Source organism: Ornithorhynchus anatinus, chromosome 14 (genome assembly GCF_004115215.2).
Source record: "Ornithorhynchus anatinus isolate Pmale09 chromosome 14, mOrnAna1.pri.v4, whole genome shotgun sequence".
Taxonomy (NCBI): domain Eukaryota; kingdom Metazoa; phylum Chordata; class Mammalia; order Monotremata; family Ornithorhynchidae; genus Ornithorhynchus; species Ornithorhynchus anatinus.
The window spans coordinates 47796501-47817556 of record NC_041741.1 but is presented as its reverse complement, the minus strand read 5'-3'; the positions used below and the strand labels follow the sequence as shown (position 1 = coordinate 47817556).

General features: G+C 51.4%; 1 protein-coding gene across 2 annotated transcripts in view; it reads left to right on the top strand.

The window, feature by feature from the left end:
• Positions 1 to 250: 250 nt before the first annotated feature.
• The window catches only part of TCF20 (transcription factor 20), a 203313-nt gene continuing 182507 nt past the window's right edge, over positions 251 to 21056 (top strand). For both annotated transcript variants that reach the window (XM_029079142.2, XM_029079140.2), the window contains exons 1-2: positions 251 to 559; positions 19780 to 19810. The gene's annotated coding sequence lies outside the window, so the exon portion shown is untranslated. The remainder of the gene's footprint in view (positions 560 to 19779; positions 19811 to 21056) is intronic.

The window sequence follows — 21056 nt, the reverse complement described above, 5'->3', positions numbered from 1 at the left end:
TATTACTATAAAAGCCCCTGCCCCCCATCACCAGGCCCCCACCCGCAAATAGGCCGCCCTGGAGCCTGTTCCTCCCCGCGCCAAAAAAACAACAACCTGTCAGTCAAATGCGCAAGTATCCGTCCTCGTCCAATCAGGTGCGAGGATCGGGTGTGAGCGCTCCAATCAGAGGCCACCGCCACCGAACCTCGAGGCAAGCTCCGCCCCCTTTCCCTCCTCCCTCTTCCCTCCTCTTCTCCCTCCTTTTTCCCTCCCCTCCTTTTTCCCTCCTCTCCTTTTTCCCTCCTCCCTCCTCCTCTCTACTCTCGGCCACTCTGGCCTGACACATGAAGCCCGCCAGCTGAGTATTGTCCTAAAAGAAAAAAGGAAAAAAAAAAAAGGGGGGGTGGGAAGAAAAAAGGATGATGTGTGTGTGTGCGTGTGTGTGTCTATAAGGGGGAGTCACGTGACCCGAGAGGATTTATAACAGTTTTTTTTTTTTTTGGTTGCAACAAAGAATTTTGCAATGTGTATTAAGAGGCCCTGCAGCTGAGATGGGACAGTGAGAGAGTCTGGCAAGGTAAGAGCCCCTCCTCCGGGGCCGGCTTCATCCCTTCTGGGGGCGAGGGACTGGCCCGGCCTGGCTGCCTCAGTTGCCCTAGGGAGGATGGGATTGGCCTCGAGGTTTTGGCCCAACTCCGCTGGGAGAAGACTTCTGGTCCCAGCTGCGAATGCATCCCTTTATTTCTCATCATTGCCTTTTGCGGATTGCTTCCCCCCCTCCCCTTGTTTCTTCCCCTCCCTCCGAGCTGCATTTGGGTTTGGTGGAGGAGCCTGGGGGGGTGGGGGGAGCACCCCCACTTTGCAGCCCCAAAGGGAACAGGCCGTGATGCTCATTGAAGAGTTGGGGGAACTCAAAGGAGGGAGAGATTTGACCCACCACCCCCCTGCACGCACACCCAAGGGCTGACTTGGAGGTGGCCCTGGAGCAAATGAAGGAAAAAGCTGCAGAAGTGGAATCCAGGTGGGAAAAATGGGAAATAATAATAGTAATGATTAAAAAAAAAGGAGCTGGCTGGCAGGTGAGGCGGGCTGGGAGCTAAGGCAGGGAGCAAACGGTCATCGAATGAAGGCGGATCCCTCTTTTTCCCTGGAAAGTTTGTTTTTAAGTCCGGGGAAAGGGCACCGAAAAGAGGAAACTGGAGGCGATGGTGTGGCCCGGTCGTCAGCCGTGCTCCTGGGGCTGGGAACTCTGAGCCACCTCCCCCTCGGTTTGGATTTTTTTGATGTTTTCCTTTTATTGTTCTGGGATTTCTTCCCTCCCCCCTATTTAAGTGGAACCCGATCTCTCCTCCCCTCCCCCGAGAAGGGGGCTTGAAGACGGGCGAAATGTATTATTAAGAGGAGGCGGAGGAGGAGGGTTTGGAAGCGGTAGGTCTCACGTTTCACATTCTTCTTAAAAGGGTGAGACGCCCTCTTGCACATTAACGGGTTTTTTTTTATTTTTTTCTTTTACCCATCCAGGCCCCAGAGCGGTTAGGTTTGGGAATTTGTGTTTTCTATTCGCTGAGGATTTCAGAAACGCCCCCCTCAAACTCCCCTCCTTGCATTTGAGACCCCCATCTCTGATCGGGAAGGGAGTGACCCCGAGCATGGAGCCTGCAGGGTTAGTCTAGTTCTGGCCCAGTTCTGCTCCAGTTCTGGCCCAGTTCTGCGCTAGTACTGGCCCAGTACTGGTCCAGTTCTGCCCCAGAGAGATGGGGGTGGAAAGGATTGGATTGCTGGAAGATAGAAAATCTGGGAAAATTTTTCTTTCCGCCTCTTGATCTTTTCCATATGGCTACATCTCCCCTATATAGGTTCCCCGGTGGCTTTCCTCCCCACACCCTCGCCTGCTTAATTGGGATGCTACCAGAGAGCTCCACCAAGATTTACAGTTCTTTGGGGAACACCCCCTTTCCCCCCCAAAAAAAGCCAAGTTCGAGAAAGTTGCCAAAATGCTACTGTTTCTGTCCCATTTTTCCTTTCTCTGTTTACCCACCAACACTATCCCCGCCGCTTTTCCTTTTCAACTCTCTGGAGCCTGCATTTTCGGGTTCCCTTTTGGTGATGGCTAGAAATGCCACATTCATGGCATCTCGAAAGCAGTTATTCTCCCTGGACCTGGCAGAGTGCCCCGGACCTGCCCTTTCTATCAATCCTCAGTATTGAGCGCTTACTGTGTGCACAGAGTACAGTGAGGTAGAGTTGGTAGACAAGATCCCTGCCCACAGGGAGTTTTTAGTCTATGGGGGAGATGAAAGACAGGGGATTTGAGAGTGTATCACGGTGCCTGGATCTCACCTATTTCACCACTGACTCCTAGCTCCACATCCTGCCTCTGGCCTGGAACACCCTCCCTCCTGAAATCCGATAGACAGTGACTCTCCCCCGCTTCAAAGCCTAATTGAAGGCCCATCTCCTCCATGAGGCCTTCCCAGACTAAGCCCCTCTTATCTTCTCCCACTCCCTTCTGCTCACCCTGATGTGCTCCCTGGGTTCTTCCCCCCTTCCAACCCCACAAGCGCAAGTACATATCTGTAATTTATTTATTTGAATTAATAACTGTCCCCCCCAACCCCCCAATCTGTGAGCTCGCTGTGGACAGGGAATGTGTCTGTTTATTATTGTATTATAGTCTCCCAAGCGCTTAGTACAGTGCTCTGCACCATTCGGGCTCAATAAATGTGATTGAATATAAGGATGTGGACATGGGTGATGGGGGATGTAGTGAATATCAAGTGCTTAAAGGGTCATGTTGCCTTTGAGGGTAAGCAGGGTTTACCTGGAATGTTGTCTGGGGGTGGTGCAGGGGGTGGGGTTGGTCCGGGTGTCCTCGGGATGAGGACGGAGCAGCTTGGGCTAATAATAATGGTACTTGTTAAATGCTTACTGTGTGCTAAGCGCCGGGGAAGATACAAGGTAATCAGGTTGGACACAGTCCCCGTCCCACATGGGACTCACGGTTTAAATCAGAGGGAGAGGAATTTAATCTCCCATTTTAAAGATGAGGTGTCTGAGGCACAGAGAGGTTAAGTGACTTGCCCAAGGTCAGCGGGAGTAGAACCTAGGTCTTCTGACTCCTAGGCCTTTGCTCGTTCCACTAGACCATGGTGTTTCCTCTAGTGGAATGAGCACGGACCAGAAGGGGAGGTGGGTCAGGAGGCCTGGGTTCTAATGCTGACACCCGCTCAGACAGTCAGTGTTATTTACTGAGTGCTTACTGTTTGCAGAGCACTGTACTAAGTGCTTGAAAAAGTATGACTGAGTTGGTAGACGTGTTCACTGCCCACAGTAAACTCACAGTCTAGAGGTGTGCTCACCTGCTGTGTGACCTTGGGCAAGTCATTTCATTTCTCTGTGCCTCTGTCTTCTCATCTGCAAAATGGGCTTTACCTGATTCCCCTGTGCCTTAGAATGTAAGCCTCCCATGGGGCATGGATCTGATTATCTGGTTTCTACCCCAGCGCTTAGTACATAAGTGCTTAACAAATGCCAGAATAATTATTCTTATTATTATTGTTAGGGGTAGGTAGTAGTTGGATTTAGCCCTCTCCTAAGGTTAACACTCAGAAGGATTTGTTAGACGCATGCTTTTGCGCTTTCTTTTAAAAGCGGCTTTGTTTCCGTTGCCTCCTAGAGAGGACTAGGGAGGAGATGACAGGAGTCTGGCTGGCAGAGGCCTTGAAGGAGCTGAGGAAATGGGTGGGAGGTAGAGATGTCCAGGCAGTGGTGAAAAGGATGGCAGGGAGAGCAGAGGACCGCGATGGCCAAGTTAGCGGCCAGAAGAAATTTTTTTTTGTAGTTTTTGTTAAATGCTTACCATGTGCCAGGCACTGTACTAAATGTTGGGGTAGATCCAAGCTGATCAGGTTGGACAGAGACCCTGTCCCACACGGGGCTCACAGTTTTAATCCCCATTTTACAAGTAAGGTAACTGAGGCCCAGAGAAGTGAAGTGACTTGTCCTCCGTCACAGAGAAGACAAGTGGCGGAGCCAGGATTAGGACCCGATTCCTTCAGACTCCCAGGTCCGTGCTCTGTCCATTAGGCCACGTTGCTTCTTTAACCCTCAAAAGCCCCAAAGAAACGAAGGCCTGTTTGTAACTTCTTGAAATAGACTGAAGCTATATTTTCCAGTGGCTAGGACGTGGCCGATCAGGGAGGCAGCTCTGGGGAGCGGAAGAGGCTCATCTGGAAGCCGGGGGACCTGGGTTCGGGTCCAATATCTGCTTCTGCCATCTGCCTGCTGTGTGACAGTGAGAAGGTCGCTTAACCTCTCAGTATCTGAGTTTCCTCATCTGCAAAATGGGGATAATAATTATCTGCCTTTCTACCTACCTCACAGGTGAGATTATTAATATGAAAGTGCTTTGGAAATAATAGCTCTTGGCAAAACCAAGCTGCTATTATTATTATCGTTATTGTTATTAGGTGTCAGTCTGCCCCAGGTAAAACTCAAGATTTCAGTTCCCTCAGCTCCATTCCTCAGGGCAGGCTGTGTCTCTTGACACCCCTGACTTTAGCCCCGGATGGGGAGCAGAGGCAACCCTCTGTCAGCCCCTGGGGAAGTTACTTGAGTTTGTGTTTGAACTGAGCTTGAGGATGGGGGTTTTTCTCTTCCTCCCCTGAAGGAGACTCTCTGTGCCTCCTACAGAAGAAACAAAATTAAGGAGGGGAAATAAACCAAAATGGAGAGTGAATCCAGTCCAGCAGGGGTAGAGATGAAGTCGAAACTCTCTCTGTGACCCCCCGGCAGCTGGAAGGGAGGGGAAACAAGTCTGAAATAATAATAATGTTGGTATTTGTTAAGTGCTTACTATGTGCAGAGCACTGTTCTAAGCGCTGGGGTAGATACCGGGTAATCAGGTGGTCCCACGTGAGGCTCACAGTTAATCCCCATTTTACAGATGAGGTAACTGAGGCCCAGAGAAGTGAAGTGACTTGCCCACAGTCACACAGCTGACAAGTGGCAGATCCGGGATTCAAACCCATGACCTCTGACTCCCAAGCCCGGGCTCTTGCCACTGAGCCATGCTTCCCTGAGCGGGGGAAATGGTTGTCAGTGAGTCAATCTGTCGGTCAGTCAGTGGGGTTTATTGAGCACCGGCTATGTGCAGAGCACTGTACTAAGCGCTTGGCAGAGTACAATATAGCAGAGTTGGCTGACACCTTGATTGGTGATTTCTAAATACATTGGAGTATGAGTTCTTTCTCATCTGTAAAATGGGGATTAAGACTGTGAGCCCCACGTGGGACAACCTGATTCCCCTGTGTCTACCCCAGCGCTTAGAACAGTGCTTGGCACATAGTAAGTGCTTAACAAATACCAACATTATTATTTTTTCCTCCACTGTCGGAAAAACCTCTGTTTCCCTGAGTTTAACCCCGGGGAAGAGGTTAGGGGCTGATATTCTTCGGATAAGGGAATTATATTTAAAAGCAGACCCTGCAAGGGGAGTCATAAGGCTGGAGTACTTTTCGGATAGCTGCATTTCCCCCCCCGGAAGTGGTCCTAGATGCCCAATATAACAATAATAATAGTATTAACCACTTACTAATCACAATAACTATGGTAGTTATAGCATTATTAATATTAATATTGTTTATATTAAGCACTTACTATGTGCAAAGGACTGTACTAAACACTGGGATTGATACAATATAAGCAGATAATAATTCTGGTATTTGTTAAGATCTTACTATGTGCCAGGCACTGTACGAAGCGCGGGGAAGGTTACAGGCAAATCGGGGTGGGCACAGTTCCTGTCCCACATGGGGCTCACAGTCTTAATCTCCATTTTCCAGATGAGATAACTGAGGCACAGAGGAAGTGAAATGACTTGCCCAAGGTGACACAGCAGGCAAGTGGCGGAGCCGGGTTTAGAAGCCACAACCTTCTGGCTCCCAGGCCTGTGCTCTATCCACTACACCATTGTCAATCAGACCCAATCCCTGTTCTGCATAAGGCTCACAGTCTGAGGGTTGGGGAGAACAGATTTTGAATCCCCATTTTACAGATGAGGTAACTGAGGCCCTAGATCACACAGCAGGCAAGTGGCAGAGCTGGGATATATAACTGTGGTGTTGGTTAAGCACTTACTATGTGCCAGGCACTGTACCAAACGTTGGGGTGGATACAAGCAAATCGGGTTGGACGCAGTCCCCGTCCCACATGGGGCTCACAGTCTTAATCCCCATTTTCCAGATGAGGGAACTGAGGTCCAGAGGAGCGAAGTGACGTCCCCCGAGTAACACAGCAGGTAAGGGGGCAGAGGTGGGATTAGAACCCAGGTCTTGCCACGAGGCCACCCTGCCCTTCTCAGGGTCTGGTTACCCCTATGGTCTCCATCCCCAGGGCTGCCGTGGTCTCCTGTGAACGCTCGTCCCGCTGACCTGAACCGAATCTCAATCAGCCCCTGCCCCGACCGACTCTGAGTCTGAGCTGGGATGGAGCCAGGACCAGCCTTCTGAGCTCACAGAGAACTGTCCCCCCCCGGGGGAACCGCAGAATGGCAAAAGGGTCCCCAAAGAATGGAGGAGATGCGAGCTCCATTTGATAGAGGTTTTCAGAATTTCAGAATACGTTTTCCCTTTTCCTGGCCCAGCGAGATCACTGAGGAGGCAGAGAGAGAGAGAGAGAGAGAAAAAAGAGAGAGAGAGAGAGAAAGAGAATTCTCCCACAACAGATAATTTCACAAATGCTCTAACAAAGCGTTTAGTACTACTGCTTTAGGGGATTGAAATTCCACCATAAAACTGGCAGAGAAAATTGCAAATTTGCAGTTCTGGCCTTGGCAGAAAAAGGCAAAAAAAAAAAAAAGAAAGAAATTCCTTTTCCCACTCAGTGTTATTTAAAGATTAATTTGTGCTTCTCTCCTTTTCGTGATTTGGAGCCTCTGAAATATACATTTTAAATATTTACATAAGATTCGCAACCCACCCTGAAAACTTGGACCCTATCTCTCCATTCCCGGCGATTTAATAAGTTCCCTTTACCACCATTTTGCTAATTATTGGCGAGCCCTGTTTTAATTAGAGTTGTTCCTCCCTTCCCATCTGCCTCTCCTGCTTGATCTTCCAATGAAGTCACAAGGTGGAGTCTCTGAGGGTTCATTGGTTCGTGGTTAATTTTCCATGTCAATTAGCTGTGATGTCATCAACTTTGGAAGATGACTTCAGTGCCCAGTGGCGAGCGGGGAGGAGGGGGCCAGAGAAAGGCAGAGCCAAGTGGAATTGAGCGAACAAATTTCTTCTTAGATTGGCTGCAGAGAGATCCCTGGCGGGGGAACAGTTCAACCCGGGGGGCTCCCTCTCGATCCACCAGCCCCTTCCGTTGGTCGGGGCTGGCGTCGGCCCTGGTGGACACTGGTTGGGTCGTGGGGGCTCAACGGCCCGGTCACCAACGTTCCCCTTGGATTGCTGCCCTTTGGGTCTTGCCCTCAGTCCTTGAGAAGCGGTGTGGCCTGGTGGAAAGAGCCCAGGCCTGGGAATCAGAGGACCTGGGCTCTAATCCCCACTCTGCACTTGTCTGCTGGGTGACCCTTGGCAGGTCATTTCACTTCTCTGAGCCTCAGTTTCCTTATCTGTTCAATGAGGATTAAATCACACCCCCTTCTACCTAGACTGTGAGCCCCAGGTGGGACAGGGACTGCGTCCAACCTGATCAGCTTGTATCTACCCCCGCGCTTAAAACGGTGCTAGGCACATAACACATAGTAAGCACTTAACAAATACCATGATTATTATAATTGTTACATATCCGTAAAATTCATTCATTCAGTCGTATTTATTGAGCACTTACTGATCGGGGGACCTGATCCTGGGATTAGGTATGTTTTAAATGAGCTTGGAATGGATGTTGGAGTCTAGAAAGGTCTTCCGAATAATAATGATGGTATTGGTTAAGTGCTTACTATGTGCCCAGCACTGTTCTAAGCCCTGGGGTAGTTACAAGCTAATCGGGTTGGACACAGTCCCTGTCCCTCCTAGTGGACACTACCCCAATCCTGTCCATCCTGGCGGGGTGACGGTTGGTGGTAACTAACCCAGAACCCCAGGTGACAGAGCTGGGTCTCTGGTGCCAAAGACGAGTAACCGAGGCTGGACGATTCCTTCCCCCCCTTACCCCCCAAGCCCTAAACGTCCGGCCTGAAGCTTGTGACCTGAGAGGGGTTGGGGGGTGTGTGCGGAGGGGACAGTTTCATTGGTAATCAGGTGGGTCGCAGTGTGGAGGGGAACCTGAGAAATGCAAAGGGGGTAGAGTGGAGGTGGGGGACAGGATGGAAGGGGCTGGGTGGGGGTAAGTGCGGCCGGAAGAGACACAGGAGGGGTGGTACGTGTCGTCCGAGCTGAGGGGATATTGGGGTAGAGGGGAGAAAGTGTGGCCAGGGAGGGTAGTGGAGGGGGTGATATATGGCTGGAGGAGGCGTTGGGGGTGAAGGGTAAGCATGGTGGGTGAGGGTGGAAGAGGGCTGGTACTTGTGGCCAGAGGTGGAGGGGTGGAGGGTAAGTGTGGCTGGAGGAAGAGGAGGAGGAGAGAGAGTGTGTGTGTACTTGCGGGCGCCAGGGGTGGGAAGTGTGGCCTAAGAAAAGAGCAGCCAAGCTTTGGCCCTCACAGGCAGCGAGCGGGCGGGCGGGAACGTGCCACCCAGCAGGTCTGGGGCAGGGGCAGGGGCAGAGGCAGGGGCAGGGTGGTCTCATCTCCGAGGCGGCGGGAGCTCTTGGCCCGGCGGCTAATGGCAAACAGCAGAGCTGCGCCTCGCTCCTCCTAAATCAGCGGCAGGATTAGATTTCTCTGCCCTCCGGCTCCCCCTCGCCTCACTTCGGCTAATGCAGTCCAGGCCCCCCACGCCACACACACACACACACACACGCACACACACTCTCTCTCAAATACACACACACACACCCAACAGAGTTTCAGAGCCTCTCCTGGAGCCCATGGCATCAGCCCCGTCTCCCCGCCGCCCCAGCTGCCCACTCTACCCGCTTCCTCCTTTCAGGGGAGGGGCCGGGGACCAGGCCCATCTGGTCGAGAAGCCCCGGAGAGGCCAGCCACGCGTAAGCGGGGCCGGGCTAGACCGGCCAGGAGTGGAGGATACGGTCATTTCTGTCCGAGCACAGCGGGAGGCTAGGGAACGTTCTTCCCAAAGCACAAGTCTGCTCTGGCAATAAAACGATCCACGGGAGAAGCAGTGTGACTTAATGGAAAGAGCCCAGGCCTCGCCTAGGTTCTAAATCCCAGCTCTGCCACCTGCCTGCTTGATGACCATGGGCGAGTCACTTCACTTCTTTGGGTCTCAGTTCGCTCCTCTGTAAAATGGGAATTCAGTACCTTTTTTTTGTGTGTGTTATTTGGTGGCATTTGTTAAGTGCTTGCTATGTGCCAGGCACTGCATTAAGCACTGGGGTAGATTCATTCAATCGTACTTATTGAGCGCTTATGGTGTGCAGAGCACTGTAGTAAGTGCTTGGAAAGTCCTAATACAAGACAGTCGGGTTGGACACAGTCCCTGTCCCACATGGGGCTAAGTCTTAAGCCCCATTTTACAGATGAGGGAACTGAAGCCCACAGAAGTGAAGCGACTTGTCCAGGGTCACACAGGCGAAACCAGGATTAGAACCCAGGCCCTTCTGTTACCCAGGCTGTTCTCTTTCTTCCTTAGGCCGTGAGCCCTTGGTGGGACAGGGGCTATGGACCCTCCTGATTAGCTTGTATTCATCCCCGTACTTAGTACGGAGGAGCAGCTTGACTTAATGGATAGACAACGGGCCTGGGAGTCAGAAGGACCTGGGTTCTGATCCTGCCTCTGCCACCTGTCTATTGTGTGACCTTGGGCAAGTCACTTAACTTCTCGGGCTTCAGTGCCCTCATCTGTAAAATGGGGACTAAGAGTGTGAGCCCCATGGGGGACAGGGACTGTGTCCAATCTGATGAACCTCTGTCCACCCCAGCGCTTAGAACTAGGCCACGCTGCTTCCAATCCGCCCAGCAGCCTGGAGGTAGTGACCCCTCCGTCGCCCTATCTTGGGAGCCCGAGCCCCCCAGGATATAAGCGAAAAGGCAGAAACTTTTCCTGAACCACCAGAAGGCAGTGGGGAGGAGGGAGCGCCAGCGAGAGAGCGCACGGGGCTGAGGCTGCTTAGCGTCTCCCTGGCGCTGTCAGCGAGACAGAGTGTGATGAGTTACTGGAACGTCACAAAATGGCTGTTTGGGCAGGACCACTTTGATGTGCTGACAAAGGGCTCTGACTGAGGCGGGATTGGGAAAGCCATTAGTCAATTAACTAAAATAAAAACCAGAGCAGGGGGGATTGAGCACCTTTAATCCGAGGACCTGGCTGCCCAGTAACCCATTAATCCCCTCGGCATCTTGGGGGCCGGTTGTCCCCTCCTTTTTCCAGTAGAAAAATCAATCGATGGTGTCTTATGGAGTGTTTTCCATGTGCAGAGCGCTGTACTAAGCGCTGGTAAGATCCAGGGACCCCTGGAGTGGGGGTGTGGGGAATTGGGGGAGGGGGAGATTTCTGTGTTTGGGTGAGAATTTGGTTCTAAGGCTAGAAACAGCTTCTGCTTCCGAAGTATATGTGTGTGTGTGTGAGAGACTCCATCTGCATATAGGTCCCCGGGGATCAGCCCTTTGCTGAGGGCTGTTATTATTATTATTGTTATTATTATTATTATGGCATTTGCTATGTGCCAGGCAAGCACTGTGCTAAATGCCGGGGTAGATCCAATTCAATTGGATCAGACCCAGTTTGTGTCCCACATGGGGCTCGCAATCTAAGGGAGAGGGAACGGATGTTTAATCCCCATGATGCAGGCGAGGAGACTGAGGCCCAGAGAAGAACTGTCTTCCAGGTTGAGTGGGGCAGCGAAATGGACACTCTCTCCCGGTACCCTGGGGTTGGAGCAGGTCAGGGGAGGGCCAAAGTGAGATCAGAGAAGCAGCACGGCCTAGTGGATAGACCCCGGGCCTGGGAGTCAGAAGGACCTGAGTTCTAATCCTGCCTCTGCCACTTGTCTGCTGTGTGACCTTGGGAAGTCACTTCACTTCTCTGGGCCTCAGTTACCTCATCGGTAAAATGGGAATTAAAACTGTGAGCCCCATGAGGGACAGCTGCCCCGAGCTGCCCCTTCGCCCGGCCCCTCCCTCCCCCAGTCCCAAATAGGAGGTGCTAGTTGAGTGAAGCCAAAGGATCGCTCTGTTGCCTGGATCTTGGCGATCTGTCACCTTCTGGCAATCTCTCGGCCAACTCTGAGCTCATGTGCCTGCTGTCATATTGTCCTCTCCCAAATGCTTAGTACAGTGCTCTGCACACAGTAAGTGCTCAGTAAATACAGTTGAATGAAGGAATGAACCAATAATAATAATAATGATTTTGTTATTTGCTAAGCCCTTCTATGTGTCGGGCACTGTACTAAGCGCTGGGGTGGATACGAGTAAAACGGGTTGGACACAGCCCCGTTCCCACTTGGGGCTCACAGTCTCAATCCCCATTTTCCAGATGAGGGAACTGAGGCCCAGAGAAGTGAAGTGAGTTGCCCAAGGTCACACAGCAGACAAGGGGCGAAGCTAGGAGTAGAACCCATGACCTTCTGACTCCCACTACGCCACACTGCCTCTCCGTGTCTGGATCTGCGGACGTGGAAATGTGTAAGTCCTTCTTCGGGGCCTGGACCCTCGTTCGTCAACTTGAGCGGCCGTTGCTGAGTTGTCTGCCGGAGGGGCTGTGGGGGCACGGGGGTCATCCTCTCTCCACCTCCCGGGTTCTCCCCCAGCACTTCCCCCTTCACACGTCTCCCCCGGCTCGCCTCCCGAGCTCCTGGCCGCGTGTTAGCACGGCTCTGACTTTTTGTTTAATCTCTCCGTTTCCGGAACGGCCGCTGGAGACTGGAGTTCACCTCGGCAGGGACCGAGGCGCTCGGCTGCCCCTGAGGTGATGAGAGCTGGCCAAAGATCTTGGCACCGGGACCAGACTCCTTCTCTGAGCAGGAGGGTGATGGAAGGGGGGGCCCTGATGACGAGGCTCATTGTTCACATCTTCCCCGGAGCGCTGCCTGCTCCTTTCTTAGAGACAAAGACCAGCTCCCCCACGCCGAGCCCCACACATCTCCCCCGCCCCCAGATATTGGGGACAGAAATAATAATAATAATAATAATCATGGTGTTTGTTGAGCGCTTACTACGGGCCAAGCACTGTTCTAAGAGTCCCAAATCGTCCCATGCACCATCGTTATCCCTCGGCGGATCGCGCATGGACCCGGGGAAGCGGGAGACGTCGGTTCTGATGCCAGCTCTGCTCCTTGGCCTGCTGGGTGACTTGGGGCAAGGCCCGAAGTCCACTGGGAAGCAGTGATCTGTCAACCCTCCGGAGACTCGGAGAACTGTGAGCTCATCTTGGGCAGGGAATGTATCAGTCTATTATTATATTGTCCGCTGCCAAACGCTTAGTACGGTGCTCTTCACCCAGTAAGTGCTCAATAAAAACAGTTGAATGAATGAAGGAACCGGGCCTGGGTCTGCGGACGTGTGAGTCAGAGGACCTGGGTTCTGATCCCTCCTCTGCCACTTGTCTGCTCTGTGACCTTGGGCAAGTGCTTCTCTGTGCCTCGGTTTCCTCCTCTGTAAAATGGGGATTCAGTACCCCTTCTCTGTCCAAGTTAGATTGTGAGCCTCAAGGTCTAACCTGATTATCACGTTTCTCTTCTAGCGCTTAAGTATAGTGCTTAACAAATGCTATTATTGTTGTTGTTATCACTAATAATAGTAACCTCTCTGGGCCTCAGTTTCCTCCTCTGTAAAATGGGGAGAAGATACCCCCTCTCCTTTTTTCTTCCATCAGGAGGGAACCCGGCATGGTTCAGGAACTGCGCCCATTCCAATTATCTTGCGTGTATCCCAGTGCTTGGCCCACGGTGAGGGCGGGATCCATTCAATAGTATTTATTCAGCACTTGCTGTGTGCAGAGCACTGTACTAAGCGCTTGGAATGTACAATTCGGCAACAGATAGAGACAATCCCTGCCCAGTGATTGACTCACAGTCTAATCGGGGGAGACAGCAAAGCAAAAGGGATAAATACCATGACCATAAGCTCGTTGCGGGCAGCGACTGGGTCTGTTCATTGTTATGTTGTACTCTCCCAAGTGTTTAGTACAGTGCCTTGTCCACAGTAAGTTCTCCAAAAATACGATTGAATGAATGAATGAATGACTGTTATGGGGCATAGGAGCGATGGCCAAACCCTCCTTAAACATCCCATCGGCAAGGAAAGAGAAGAGTCCTCCCTCCTAATTAGAACTGAGGAGGAGCCCTTTCCTGAAAACGAAAGGTTTATTAGGATGCCAAAGGAAAATGGAACTCGTCAGTGCCAGGTAAACCGACACCAGGTTAGAGAGAGGTCAGGGGTTCCGCCTGTTTCTGTAACGGGGCTAACGAGCCTCAACTTGTTAGCCCGCTAACAAGCGGGGTTTGACCACTAAGACTTCTCCATGCAGTCGGGGGCTGAGAAACGGCCGGGTTGAGCTGGAGCAGGCAGGTCTTCGTCAATCAATAGTAATAAGATTAATATGTGGTATTTCTTCAGCGCTTCCTATAGACTAGGCGTGCTTAGGTATGTACTTTGTGCTCCGGAGTAATAATGATGGTACTCATTAAACGTTTACTATGTGTCAAGCACTGTTCTAAACGCTGGGGTAGACAGTCCCGGCTCCGCCACTTGTCTGCTGGGTGGCCTTGGGCAAGTCACTTCACTTCTATGCTTCTGATACCTCATCTGTAAAATGAGGATGAGGCTGTGAGCCCCACAGTTGCTTGTATCCCAACCCAATTTGCTTGTATCCACCCCAGTGCTTAGTACAGTGCCTGGCACATAGCGCTTGGCAAATACCAGAAACATTATTATTATTTTTATACAAGTTAATGAGGTTGGACACGGTCCCTGTCCCACATGGGTCTCACACTCTTATCCCCATTTTACAGATGATATAGTTACACAGACAAGGCATAGAGAAGTGAAGTGACTTGCCCAAGGTCACCCAGCAGACATGTGGTGGAGCGGAGATTAGAACCCAGGTCCTTCTGACTCCCAGGCCCCGCTCTATCCACTAAACCACGCTGCACACCCTGTCCCACATGGGGCTCACAGTCTGGGGGATGGAAGACCAGACATTTTATCCCCATTTTACAGATGAGGAAACTGAGGCACAGAGAAATTAAGGGATTTGTCCAAGGTAACGCAGGAGGTAGATGGCAGAGCTGGGATTAGAACCCAGGGCCTGTGACTCCGAGGCCCAGGCTCTTTCCTCTGAACCGTCGCTGCTTCTCCTTTCTTGTGGAGGCTTCCCCACCTCTTTGGATCTCCTCCCAGTGGACTTGCCTTTCTCTTGAAACCCAGTAGGCTAATAATTTGCACTAATTCTATGATGATCTCACCCCTCAATAAAGCATTAATTGAGGAGTGGGGGCGGGGTGGGGGGAGGCTTGGCAGATAATAGTCAACAAGGAAATATCATTAATTAAAGTGAAGTGCGCTTATGTTTTTATGGAATTAGAAAATTCCCAAATAGATGCAGTTTGATGCCATCATTTTTTATGGTATTAAGCGTTTAGTATGTGCCAGGCAGTCTACTAAGCATTGGGTTAGGTACAAGCTAATCAGGTTGAACACAGTCCCTGTCCCACATTCATTCATTTGTCCATCGAGTTGTATTTAAACTCGAGTGCTTACTGCGTGCAAGGTACTGTACTAAGCGCTTGGGAAAGTGTAATATAACAATGAAAGGACACATTCTGTGTCCACAACGAGTTTACATGGGGCTCGCAGTCTTAATCCCCATTTTACAGACGAGGTAACTGAGGCAGCGACTGCGTCTGAATTCCCACCTGTGTGTTCTTTCCCAACAATCAGTCATATTTATTGAACGCTTACTTTGTGCGGAGCGCTGTACTAAGCCCTCCGGAGAGTACAATATAATAGTTCAGTGCTCTGTATATGGTAAGGATGCAAGCTGGTTGTGGGCAGGGAATGTGACTGTTTAATAATAATAATGTTGGTATTTGTTAAGCGCTTACTATGTGCAGAGCACTGTTCTAAGTGCTGGGGTAGATACAGGGTAATCAGGTTGTCCCACGTGAGGCTCACATTTAATCCCCATTTTACAGATGAGGTAACTGAGGCACAGAGAAGTGAAGTGACTTGCCCACAGTCACACAGCTGACAAGTGGCAGAGCCGGGAGTCGAACTCATGACCTCTGACTCCGAAGCCCAGGCTCTTTCTCTTTCCACTGAGCCACGCTGCTTCCCACTTTATTCCAATAAATTCCACGCTTTATTGTTGTATCGTACCCTCCCAAGAGCTTAGTACAGTGCACACAATAAGCGCTCAATAAATACGATTGAGTGAATAAATTCTATTACTACTTCACATCTCTGGGCCTCGGTTTCATCTGTAAAAGAGAGATTAAATACCTCTTTTCCCTCCCTCATTGATTGCGAGCCCTGTGTGGGACACAGACTGTTCCAATCTGATGTATTGTTTCTCCCCCCAGTGCCTAAGACAGTGTTTGGCGCAAAGTAGATGCTTAGCAAACACCACAAGTCTTAATATCATTTTTAGAGAGCAGGTAGAGTCTGCCCCAAGGGACGAGGGAGTTGTCTTCTTCCCACAAAAGCCGTGTGTGATGTGTCGATGAATGACGTTGTGTGTGCGGGCAGTGTGACCTACGGTATCGTGCGGAACGTGGTGGGGGCAGCTAGAAGGCAACCAGTCAATCAATCAGTCAGTCAATAATGATAGTTGGGTAATTAAGCACTTACTATGTGTCAGGCACTGTACTAAGTGCTAGGGTGGATACGAGCAAATCGGGTTGGTCACAGTCCCTGTCCCACGTGGGGCTCACAGTCTCAATCCCCATTTTACAGATGAGGTAACCGGGGTCCAGAGAAGTGAAGCCACTTGTCCAAGGCCATAGAGCAGACAAGGGGCGGAGCCGAGATTAGAACCCATGGCCCTATGACTCCCAAGCCTGTCTGCTCTATCAGCCATGCCAACCCTGCCTGGAGAAGATTTCCTAGGCCCCTTGTCCGTCCAGCAGCCACCAGGATGAGAGATTTTCATCCTATCCCCCAGGACTGGACGTTTGCAGCAGAATTTGAAGAACTACTGAAGGAACCCTCTCCCTCTCCCTCCACCCCCTCACCCCATTTCCCCAGGAGCGCTTCTGTGTAGCCCCTGGCCGGTGGAGAATGAAGAGGTCACTGCAGTGACCACAGGCTGCTCTCTTGAAAGGCAGCTGCGGTCACTTGACTGTCCCTCAGGCCCAAGCCCCGTTACTGCTTTCCCACACGGGGCCGGGCTGGACCACCTGGAGATTTCCTGACCCCAGCAAGACTCCAGTTTCTTTTTTAAAAAAGAAAAAGAGAAAGTGGTTGCTGGGAGAGACTCGGATCCTATTACAAGTACAGCTTCCCTCCCTCAGTTGGCCCCGGGACCAGCCCCCTTCTCGCCCTCCTGGCTCTGTCCTGCTTTCCCAGGTTTTCACCTCCCTCAGGCTCCTGATTCCTCGAGGTCCCTGGATCGGGGAAACAGGCTTTGGGCCTTGCCGTCCTCCCAGGAAGGTTCATTCAGGCTTAAATGGCAGTAGAGTCATGGCAAATGGGTCATTCGTTCAATTCAATCGTATTTATTATACGCTGCCAAGTACTTAGTGCAGTGTTCCGCACACAGTAAGCACTCAATAAATACCATCGATTGATTGAGTGATCTTCCCTTTCGCCTCCCTTTCCATGCTCTGCGAATCCTGCCAGCCAGAAGGCTAATTAGTGTCATGAGGGGAAAGGGTTGGCGATGCCGTAGGAGGAGCATGCTGGGAGAATCAAGACTGCGAGAGAGGAGATTTCCAGGAATTCCTGACCTGTTCCCAGACCCTTAGCCTCTTTCTACCGTGGCTTCCTCCTCCTATTGAACTGGAATAAGAACAGTGGCATTTATTAAGCACTTACTCTGTGCCAAGCACTGTGATCAGGTCGAAGCCAGTCCCTATCCCTCAGGGGCTCCCAGTAAGAGAGGGAGGGAGAGTGAGTTAGGGATCTTATTTTCAGGTGGGGAAACTGAGGTCCAGAGAGGCGATTTGCCCTAGGTCACAAGGCAGCCAGGTGACCGAGCTGGGACCCGAATCTGGAACTTGACTCTCAGGCCCTTGCTCTTTCCACTAGGCAACACTGCCTTCCTCGCTGTCAAATGAGGAGACTATCACCTTGTCCTCCGGAGTGCTCCGCAAATAAGCTAATATTAGGAAAGTATGTCGGGATGTCAAGTTCTGCATAATTCCAGATTTTCTATCAGTTTTACTAGGGACTTGATCCCTAGGGGCCATTGAATGAGACTGATAAAAAGAAAACTTGGAAGATTTGAAAAGTTTTGTGGCCTAGCGGAAAGAACCCGGACCTGGGAGTCAGAGGACCTGGGTTCTAATCCCGGCTCTGCCACTTGTCGGCTGGGTGACCACGAGCGAGTCACTTAACTTCTCTGGGCCTCAATTACCTCATCTGTGAAAAGAGGATTAAATCCTCCCTCCTCCAATTTAAGCTTTGAGCCCTATGTGGGACAGGAACTGTGCCCAGCCTGATTACCTCATGTCTACCCCGGCACTCAGAACAGTGCTTGACACTTAGCAAGCGCTTAACAAAAATACCAAATGAAAAAAATACCAACAACAAAAAAGTGTTCTAAGCCCTTGGAGGAGTATAATAGAGATAGAAATCCTGATTTTGTTACCCTATTTATTTTGTGAATGAGGTGTACATCCGCTTGATTCTATTTATTGCTGTTGTTTTTGTCTGTCTCCCCCGATTAGACTGTGAGCCCGTCAATGGGCAGGGATTGTCTCTATCTGTTGCCGAATTGTACATTCCAAGCCTTAGTACAGTGCTCTGCACATAGTAAGCGCTCAATAAATACTATTGAATGACTCTCTGCACCCAAGGAGTTTCCGGTCTAGTGGAGGTTCGTACGCTCAATCTCTCCCCATTGTTTGAGATTCATATAATAATGATGGTATTTGTTAAATGCTTGCTATGTGCCAAGCGCTGTTCTAAGCTCTGGGGTAGATACAAGGTAATCAAGTTGGACACAGTCCCTTTCCCACATGGGGCTTGCAGTCTTAATCCCCATTTTACAGATGAGATAACCGAGGCCCAGAGAAGTGAAGTGACTTGTCCAAGGTCACACAGCAGGCAAGAATTACAGCCGGGATTAGAACCCATGTTCCCTGACTCCGGAGCCTGTGCTCTCACCACTAGGCCACGCTGCTTCTCGTGTGACGGACGAGCCCCGCTCCGTCCCCTCCCCCACTGATAAAACCCAGCCGCTTAAAGATGTTGGTTCTTAAATTATTTCTGAAAGCGGTGTCGGGACTTGCCCAAAAGGCTGAGGTTTCTTTTCTGAGATCACAGAATAATCAGGGAGCGGGAAGGAATCTCCGGAGGCTGTCTGGCCCTGCCTCTGCCTCTGGGAAAATCAGCTCAGGTCTCTGTACTTATATCCTCATCCTTATACTCTACTTCCTCCATCTGTAACTGATTTTAAAATAATAATAGTAATGGTGGTATTTGTCGAGCCCTTACTGTGTGCCAGGCACTATACTAAACGTTGGGGTAGTTGCGAGATAATTGGGTTGGATGCAGTCCCTGTGCCACATTGGACAAAAAAAGGGATATTCCCTGCCCACAGCACTCCCCCCACCCCGAGTACCTTTCCCTCACTCCCTTCGTTAATTCATTCAATCCTATTGATGGAGCATTTACCGTGTAAGAGTACTGTACTAAGCGCTTGGGAGAGTCCAATATAACAGTATAACAGACCCATTCCCTGCCCCCAGTGAGCTCCCACCCTCCCCCTTCTCCCCGCACTTTTTCTCCTTCCCCCTCTCCGCATCCTTTCCCTTTCCTCCCTCCTCCCCACAACCCCTGCATCGTTTTCTCCCCCACCGCCCGGCTTCCTTCTCCTTCCATCTCCTCCCTTCGTCTCCTCCCTCCTCCCCTTACCGTTTCAATCTCCTCCCTTCTTCCCCCGTCTTCTCCTCCCTTCTCCTCTCCTTCCCGCATCGTCTCCCTCTCCTCCCTATCTCCTCCCTTCTCCTCCTCCGCACGGTTTTCTTTTCCTCCCCGCACGGTTTCCATCCATCCTCCTGCTCCTGTTTCCATCCTCCTCCTCCCGTTCCTCCTCCACCTCCTCCTGCTCCTTCTTCTCCTGCTCCTAATCCTCCTCCTCCTCCTCCCCTGGCCCCTTCTCGGTCTCCCTTTCCTTTCCCCTCCCTCCCACACATTATCCCTTCTGCCTCCCTGTGTCTCTCTTAAGTGCTATCGAGGGGCGTAGGGAATTGCAGTCTGTAAATCGCATCCAGCCACTCAAGGCTGCTGGATGCCCCTGCTAAATCAGCCATCCGAGCCCCCCTTGGCCTGCCTGCCTGCCGGCCGAGGGAGCCAAAGGTGGGGTGCCGTGTGTGGGGGGAGACCCGAGCCCAAGACCCAAAAAATCCCCGCTTCAGAGAGAGAGAGAGAAAGAGGGGTCCCCAGTCACCCCCCACCCAGCATCCACCCTCCCACCAGGACCCAGTCCTCTACTACGGCCTAGTTGACTTTTCACAGAGATCGGAGTAAACGGCCTGCCCCTAGAGCCGAAGGTTGGAGACCCTGGGTCTCTCTGGAGTTTGGACATTTGAATTTTTTTTTATTATTATTTTTTTTCTTCTCCAGCAGGACCCATGCAGCCCTCCTGGACACTGAGGTAAGTCAACTGAGTTCAGGGGGCTTTTCGGAATTGGGGGGAGAAGCGGAATTGGGGGCAGAGCCGGGCCCCCCCACCCCCACCCCGTTGGCTGGGTGGGGACCTCAAGGTTAAGCGAGGGGAGGCTTCTCGGAGGAAGAGGTAGCACTTTTGCCCTTCCCCAGAGGCTCCGGGGAGAACGTGGCAAGTGTGACTCTGGTGGGAGGCGGAGAGAAGCGGCTGACCAGTGGTCCTTGTGAAGTGAGGGGGATGCTCACCTGGGGTTACACGGGATGATCCGGGTTTCTATGGCCCTTTCTGGTCCGGTCCGGTCGCTACGCCTTCGTGCCTGGTATTTTTACTTTCAATGTCCGGCCCCCCTCCTCTCGTCGCCGAGAACCTTGGCTCGGATGCGGTGCCCGTGTACTCGGGTACCTGGGAAGGGGATGTCGCGGCTCTGGAGCCAGTCGGGAGGAGTTTTGGGGCACCCCCTCCATCCCCAGAGGGAGATGCTTGGGGTTCTGTGGATTTTCACCAAGATCCTTTTCGCGTGCCCTTCGGGTGCCCTCACATCACAGAACGATGGTTTGTTGCTTCCTTAGCTCTCAGTTCTGTGCCCTGCATCAAGCGGGTGCTCAATAAATACTACTGATGCTACTTCTGGGTCGGGAGAGGGGCACTGGCACCACCCTGGTTGGGGGTGGGGCGGGGGGTGGCATTGCGCGCTTTCCAAGATTAATCCAGCTTTTCTTTGGGAAAGACGTTGGCTGCTGGGCAGAGAGATGTCTTCCCAGCAGCCTTTCCTCCGTGGGTGCAGGGTGTAGGCATCCGCCACCCTCAGTATATACCATTGATTGATTGACTGATTGATCGGCGAGACCTGGCTTTGCTCATTGTTCTACTTTGACCTCCCGAGGAGCGCCGCTTCACAGATGTGCGGCTGGGGTCAGAGGGGCGGCGGTTCCATCGATCAGTGCTACTTATTGAGCATTTTCTAGGTGCAGGGCACTGTACAAAGCGCTTGAGAGAGTACAAGAGTTGGTAGTCGTGTTTCCTGCCCACATGGACCTTACAGTCTAGCGGGAGACAGACATTAAAATAAATTACAGATAGGGAAAATGACAGAATATAAGGGTAAGGACATAAGTGCTGTAGGGCTGAGGGTGAGGTAAATATCAAGGTTCTTGTCCCGGTTCCCTCACTTGTCGGCTGCGTGACCTTGGGCGAGTCACTTCACTTTTCTGGGCCTCGTTTACCTCATCTGTAA